The sequence below is a fragment of the Panthera uncia genome, chromosome C2 (assembly GCF_023721935.1).
Source record: "Panthera uncia isolate 11264 chromosome C2, Puncia_PCG_1.0, whole genome shotgun sequence".
Lineage (NCBI taxonomy): Eukaryota > Metazoa > Chordata > Mammalia > Carnivora > Felidae > Panthera > Panthera uncia.
This window is the reverse complement of record NC_064810.1, coordinates 87,523,506-87,532,057: the sequence shown is the minus strand read 5'-3', so window position 1 is coordinate 87,532,057 and position 8,552 is coordinate 87,523,506.

The window sequence follows — 8,552 nt, the reverse complement described above, 5'->3', positions numbered from 1 at the left end:
ATACTCATATCTACATAAAGGAAGAACATCAGAGAAGAAATAAGTGAGGTAAAATAAAAACTTACATTTTTCTTATTTTTAATTGATCTAACAGATAAGAGTTTGTTAAAAATAATAACAGCAACAACATACTCAATTTTACACACTTTAATATATCCTCTGTGTGTGTGATTGTGTGTGTATTTGATATGTATATATGACTATGTATATACATATGATTATATATAAGTGAAATGAATGACAGCAATGATACAAAGGATGGGAGCGAGGAATCAGGATTACTTTGTTATTATAAGGTATTCACACTACCTGTGAAGCAGTATGGTATTTATTACATATATATATAAGTATATGTATATATATATATATATATATATATATATATATATGGCAGCATGAATTCATTGTAAATGTATATTGCAAACTCTAGGGCAACCACTGAAATAGGTAAAAAAGAAAAAAATAAAAGAAAGAAGTATAACTAATATGCTAAGAAAGAAAAGAAAATTAAACCATATCAAATGGTCAGTTAAAACCACAAAAGGCAGGGAAAAAAATGGAAGACGAAAATGGGAACAAAAAAAACCAAAGCCAACAAGTAAAAAACAATAATGAATATGGAAGATAGTAATCCAACTATATGAATAATCACTTTGACACTTCATGATCTAAATGAAACAATTAAAAGAGATTTGGGGGCACTTGGCTGGCTCAGTCAGCAGAGCATGTGACTCTTGATCTTGAGGTCATTATTTTGAGTCCCATATGGGGTAAAGAGATCACATAAATAAGACTTTAAAAGACAGAGAATTTACATAAGAAGCAAATGAAAAATAAATATGTGGGGCTATTCAGACTAAAAAAATTCCGCACAGCAAATGAACCAATAAACAAGATGAAAAGGCAACCTACGGAATGAGAGAAAATATGTGCAAATCATATGAGGTATTAATTGCAAAAATATATAAGAAATTCTTTTAACCTGACAGCAAAAAGACAAGCAAACCAATTTAAAAATGGGTAAAGGATTTAAATAGACATTTCTCCAAGGAAAACATACAATGGTCAATGGGTATAAGAAATGATGTTCAACCTCACTAATCAGGGAAGTGAAAATCAAAACCTCAATGAGATATCACTTTGCACTGGTTAGGATACATAGCTATTACCAGAAAGTCAAAACATAAGCTTTGTCAAGGATATAGAAATAAAAGAACCCTGTACCCTGTTGGTGAGAATATAAATTAGTACAGCCATTCTGGAAAACAGTATGAAGGCTCTCAAAAGATTAAAAATAAAAGTATCATATGATCTAGCAATTCCACTTTGGGGCATATATCCAAGGTAAATAAAATCACTATCTGAAAAAGTTATTTGCACTCCCATGTTCATTACAGTGTCATCATAGTAGTGAAGATATACAAAGAACTTAAATGTTTGTCAACAGATGAATGAATACAGAAAATGTGATCACACACACACACACACACACACACACACACAATGGAATATTATTTAGCCTTAAAAACAGAAGGAAATCCTGTCATTTGTGATGGGAAATTTGGATGAAACTGGAGAATATTATGCTAAATGAAGTAAGCTAAGCTAGTCACAGAAAGACAGATACTGTATAATCTCACTTATATGTAGAATATATATTTTAAAAAAAGTCTAACTCATAGTAACAAAGAATGAAATGGTGTTTACCAAGGGCTGGGGAGTGGGGGGGAGGGGGATATGCTGGTCAAGGGAGCAAACTTCCAGTTTTAAGATGAATAAGTTCTGGAGACCCAATGTACAGCATGGTGACTATAGTTAATCATACTGTATTCTATACCTGAAATGTGCTAAAAGAGTAGTTCTCATCACACACTCAGAAATAGGTAACTATGTGAGGTAATGGATAATATTAATTAGCTTAAACGTGGTAACCATTTCACAATGTGCATGTATATCAAAACATCATGTACACCCCAAAAATGTACAATTTTTGTCAATAATACTTCGATAAAGGTATTATGGGGGAGGGGGGAAGAGACAGAGATTGTCAGAGTGGATCAAAAGATAAGAACTAGATATATGTTGTCTACAAGAAACCCACTTTAAATATAAAGACATACATAGGTGCAAAGAATGGATGGAGAGAAATATACCATGCTAATCCTAATGAAAAGAAAGCAAGAGCAACTACATTTATTTCAGACAAAGCAGACTTCAAAGCAAGGAATGTTATCAGGGATAATGAAAGGCATTACATGGTGATAAAGGGGTCAGTTCTCCAAGAAGCCATAACAATCTTTAATGAGTATGTGCCTAACAATAGAGCATCAAACTACATGAGGCAAAAACTAATAGAAATAGGAGAAGCAGATGAACCCATTATCATAGTGGGAGACTTTTGCTATCAGACATGAACAGATTTAGCAGGCAGAAAATCAGTAAGGTCATAGCTGAACTCAACAACACCATCAATCAACTGGATGTAACTGACAGCTATAGACAACTTCATCCAACAGCAGAGTCACATTCTTCTCATGCTCACATGGTACAGCCACTTTGGAAGTCACTTCCTAACTGCCTTCCAATTTAGTTTCTTATAAAACTAAATATATTCTTGCCATACGATCCATTAATTGTGCTCTTTGGTATTTACCTAAAGGAGTTGAAAATGTATATCCCTGCAAAAACCTGTACCTGGATGTTTACAGCAGCCTATTAATAATTCCCCAAACCTGAAAGCAACCAAGAGGGCTTTCAGTAGAAGAATGGATAAGCAGTGGTAGAGACACAACTGAATTTTCTTCGGCACTAAAAAGAAATGAGCGATCAAGGCATGAAAAGATGTGGAGGAAACTTAAATACATATTACTAAGAGAAAGAAGTCAATCTGAAGATGCTACATACTATATGATTCCAACTATATGACACTCTTTGATATAACACCAAGTGATGATTGCTTTAAAAATAATTCAAAATTTAAAACTTCTGCCTTAGAAAAACACTGTTAAAATGTAAAAAGTATCTAATAAAAGACTCATATTCATAATATAAAAAACTACCAAAACTCAATAAAAAGGAAACAAACATCTTAATTGAAAAATGAGCAAAAGTTTTGAACACACACTGCCATGGAAGACATATGGCGGCAAATAAGTACATGAAAAGACTGAACTTTATTAGTCATTAGGGGAATGCAAATTAAAGCCACTGAGATACTACAACACAATTATTAGGATGGTGTTTAAAAAGACCACCAATAACAGATGCTGACCTGGATATAGAGCAAAAACTCTCAATCAATTGTTCTGTGGTAACAAAACAAAACAAAAAAAATGGTACAACCACTTTGTTAAACAATTTTTCTTCCCACTACTATACACTTACCCAAATGAATTGAAACCTGCTCACATAAAAACCTGTACAGAAGGGTTTACAGCAGCTTTATTCATAATCGCCAAAAACTGAGAACAATCAAAATGTCCTTCAACAGGCAAATGGATAAAAAAGCTAGGGAACATCTACACAATGGAATAGTAATTGGCAATAAAAAGGAATGAACTACTGATTCACCTAACAAAAAGGACAAATCATAAATGCGTTTAAGAAATTGAAAGAAGGCAGACTTAAAAGGCTACATCTGTTATTTTCTTTAGATGACAACCTGGAAAAGGCAAAACTACAGGAATGGAAAATACATCAGTGAGTGTTTGAGTGTTGAAGGAGGGAGAAGAGTTGACTACAAAGTGGTTGTACCTGGGAATTTTGAGGGTAATGCAACGGTTTCTCTGTGGTATTTTGGTGGTTTAGTATATACATGACTATGCATTTGTCAAATTCATACATTTTTATACTACAAAGAGTGAATTTTACTGCGTGGAAATTAAAAATAATTCAACTAGTATGTCAAGATGAAATCCAGGCTGGCAAATAAATCCAACTATATTACAAATGTGTGACACTGAATAGGGAAAGGGTTCACATCAGGCAGGGAGACATAGGGGACCTTCGGTGAGGCAGACTGCAGCTGCAAGTGGGAGGCTGAAGAAGCGGTGGGTTTGGGGGGTAAAAAAAAAAAAGGATGAAGGTATTCCAGAGCCACCTGGGCTAGGTGCCATGCACGGAGTCTCAAGTTTTCTGATAAGGTCCCAATTAAAAGTCAGGGACAAAATTCCTCAGCGGCTACCCAGTCGGGACCCCTCTCACTCTTGAGCGTTTTATACTTTCTTTCAATAAACTCTATCGCTTTCCTCACTCCGTTGTCTGCGAGATTCATTCTTGGACTCCATGAGACAAGGACCAGCGTCTGTCCCACCCTCCTGTAACAGCACGACGTCACTGAAGGAGTGGGAAGTAAAAGGAACTTACCCAAGTAACTTTGGAACAGAAACCGTGGTGCTCACTGGCTCCTCCAACCGGAAGAGGGTTCTAGCCGCTCTCCCGCACTTTGGTGGAGTGTTCTAGGGCTGGATGTTTATTGTGCCAGTTGCTCTTTTATACCGCAGGTGTGTCCTATGTCCCAAGGCAGGAGTGGGGGTTGGGGGTCAGGACGGCTGGGGCTTCTGAAGCCCGGGCGAGGTGGAGGGCTTGGAAGGTGCTCGCGGCTGCGCTCAAGATCAAGACCGAGGGAGCGCAAACCCAGCGTAAACCCAGCGTAAACCCAGCGTAAACCCAACGTAAACCCAGGTAACCCCGCGTAAACCCAGAGTAAAGCCAGACGGCTGCAGCCCTCCAACCCTGACAGAGTCCCAACTCCTCCGGCCACAGCTTGGCTGGGTTCTAGTGCTGATTCATTTCTACCCTAGTTGCCTTTAAACCGCAGCTTTTCTTCTGAGCCCCAGGGCCACAGAATCTGCTCCCCGTCCCTCGGTCCTGCCGGTCCCCACGGCGTTCGCAACATGGAAAATGGGGTTCCCCTCATTACTGGGACCACCTTGCCCCGGGGGCTTCTCCCTTGCTCTTTTCTCCATCTTTTGTTGTGCAGAAGCTGTTCAGTCAGCCCTAAGCTCTCCCTCAGGAGGAATTGCTCTATAAACAGATGTACATTTGGTATAAACAGGTATAAATACAATAGGTATAAATTTGGTGTGCCCGTGGAGGTGAGTTCAGAGTCTTCCTATGTCACCCTCTTGGACTGGAAGCTCTAAGCAACTTTGGGAACCCCTGCTTTCACTAGATATTGTAAGGAACTATATAGGGGCCTGGGTGGCCCAGTCAGTTAAGCCTCTGACTTCATTTCGGCTCAGGTCGTGATCCCAGGGTGCGAGATCCAGTCCTATGTGGGGCGCTACACTGATAGCGAGGAGCCTGCTTGGGATTCTCTCTCTGTCTCCCTCCCTCGCGCTCTCTCTCTCTTTGAGTGTGTGTGTGTGTCCCTCCCCCTCTCATGTGCTCTCTCAAAATAAAATTTAAAAAAAAAGAAGGCTTAGTGGAAGATGAATTTTAGCTAAGAGTGATTAGGGAATCCTTTGTGAAGGTGGAAAATGATGGGCATGATTATGTGATATAAGACAAAAAAAATGGGGGGAGGAGGGAAGGGGAGGCGACGGGAGGAAGAAAAAAAAAAAAAGAGCACCAAAAGCGCCTGGGTGGCTCAGTTGGTTGACCATCTTTTATTTCAGCTCAGGTCATGATTCCTGGGTCATGTGATCAAGCCCTGCTTTTGTTAAGATTCTCTCTCTCTCCTCCTCTGCCCCTGTCCCCTGCTTTCCCTCTAAAATAAATTTAAAAATTTATTTTAAACAAATGTACAAGAAAACACTGTATTATAGTTCATAAGTTTTGTTTTGCACAGGGGCACAGTTAATTATGAAACTATTTTCCATGTATACTAAGGTGGGGCAAATAAGTAAACAAATTAAGATAATGAGAGCCAGGTTACAAGAGAGAAGTGACATGTAAGCAAGGGGAAAAGGCTAAACTGAACCCAAGCGGTACTGGAATAGAGTCAGAGATATCAGTGTGAACCCATGTTTATTTTAATATGTATAAAGATAATGAAATAAAAATGTTTAGTATACATGAGATAATACACGTGTGTATTTGTATACAAGCTCTACTCAGTAAAGGAGCCTGGTAGTAAGGAACACACTTAACTCCCAGATCTTGTTTTCTAAATGCCATTCTCCAGTAAAAGGAAACAGAGCTCTTTGAAGAAATGGCTTTTTCTATAGCCGGGGAAGGGAAAATTCTAGATATGCTTGGAGTATCTTTCAATGTCAAAAAATAGCAAAGTGCATTTTTTTAAAGAAACGATGAGGCATGTTGAAAGGGCACAGAAGCCAACCTGAAAGACCTCTCAATGGCTAAATAAGGAATATGTGAGCAAAAAAATGATAGCATTGGGTTCGAATCTAAAGAACAAAATAAATACCTACAATTTGATGCTAATTTCTCAGTAAGGATTAACCTTGCCTGTAGAGAGCTTTGGCTTTTGCCTCCAATTCCTAGGAAGTAACTTCTAACCCTTGGGTATCCTGAATAATGAGAATGTCTTCATTTATCTGGAGGCCTTGGCCTGTACCAGATAATCTATACTAACAACGTGATTTTGGGCGTAGGGACTTTGGGCCAGACAGTATACGTGGCCAGCCCCAAGAAAACTGGACACCAAGGTTTGGGCACGCTTCTCTGGTTGTTAACACTGGGGGAAGAAGATGCTGTCAGCATGACTCCATTGGGAAAGTGTAACTGGAAATTCTGCACCTGGTGTCTCCTGGACCCTGTCCTATGCACTTCTTTCCCTCGGCTGATTTTAATTTGCTATAATAAAACTGAGCGAAATGGCTTTGCTGAATTCTGGGAGTCCTTCTAGTGAAATATTGAGCCTGAAGTTTGTCTTGAGGACCCCCCCAAGTTTGCAGTTGATGTCAGAAGAGAGGGTGGTCTTAGGGATTACCAAATTTTGCACTGATATGAGAAGTTATTAAACAAACAAGGTATGAGAGAAGGGACAAATCTTCCTTGCAGAATTCCAAATAATAAACATAAAAGGGACAAGGGAAATAGAAAATCCCTGTTAAAATACTACTGTAATAACTGACACAGGCAAGATTCACTGATGAATGTGAAAATTCAGGGGGCAACATTTGGAGAAACAGGATATTTGCATAACCTTAAAATATCCTCCCAAATATATATTAATCACTGTAGTGGTTTCAGCATATGTCCTCAGACTATTTGATACTTTTTCCTCCAAGAGGTGGAGTTTAATTTCTCTCTCTCCCTTGAACGTGTGCTGTAATTAGTAATTCATTTCTAATGAATAAAATATGAAAAAGAAAAGTATTAACCTTACAGCAGAGAAAACTTGTAAACACTATCTTTAACAAATGATCATAATTCACATCACCAATAATAAAACATGTTGATATGGGCTACCCCTTGTAATGATGTGAGTACAAGGAGATTTGAACTTTGTTGTCTGCTCTCCCCAAATCCATAATGCCACTCTGATCATGAGAAAATATACAAAAGACCCAGCTTGAGAGGCATTCTATGAAGTATTTGCCGAGACTTCTTAAAATGTGGCAGGGATGGGAAAAACAGGCAGACTGAAACAGTGCTACCGATTGGAGGAGACCACTGTGACTCAGTGCAACGTGGTGTGCCGGGCTGGATCCTGGAACAGAAAAAGGACATTGGTAGAGAAGTTGCTGAAATCTGAATAAATTCTAGTTTTTGTTCAAAGTTTCATGACAATATGAATTTCTTAGTTTTTTATATAATTGTCAAGTTGGCTTCCATACAATACCCAGTGCTCATCCCAAGTGCCTTCCTTAATGCCCATCACCCACTTTCCCCTCTCCCCAACACCCACCCCCCCCCATCAACCCTCAGTTTGTTCGCTGTATTTAAGAGTCTCTTATGGTTTGCCTGTTTGTAACTTTTTTTCCCCTTCCCCTCCCCCATGTTCTTCTGTTAAGTTTCTCAAGGTAAACATATGAGTGAAAACATATGGTATCTGTCTTTCTCTGACTTATTTCACTTAGCGTATCAAATAGCCAGGGAAAGCTGGCTAAAAGATATAGAGGACTTGTACTATCTTTGTAACTCTGGGACTTACTATACTATCTTTGTAACTCTTCTGTAAATTTTAAATTATTCAAAAGACAATTTTTTTCTTTTAAGACTGATCATACCAAGTGGGTGAGGATGTGTAGAGGAACTAGAACTCTCAAACACTGCTGGTTGAGATGTTAAAACAGTAAACAATACACCCAACTTATTTTTTTTAATTTTTTTTTAACGTTTATTTTTGAGACAGAGAGAGACAGAGCATGAACGGGGGAGGGTCAGAGAGAGGGAGACACAGAATCTGAAACAGGCTCCAGGCTCTGAGCTGTCAGCACAGAGCCTGACGCGGGGCTCGAACTCATGGACCGCGAGATCATGACCTGAACCGAAGCCGGCCGCTTAACTGAGCCACCCAGGCTCCCCAACAACACACCCAATTTAAATAGTTTGACAGTCTCTTAGGAAAATAAGAATTTCCCATCCATTGCATTCATAGGTATTTACCCAAGGGAAATAAATGTTTTTGTTTGGTTTGGTTT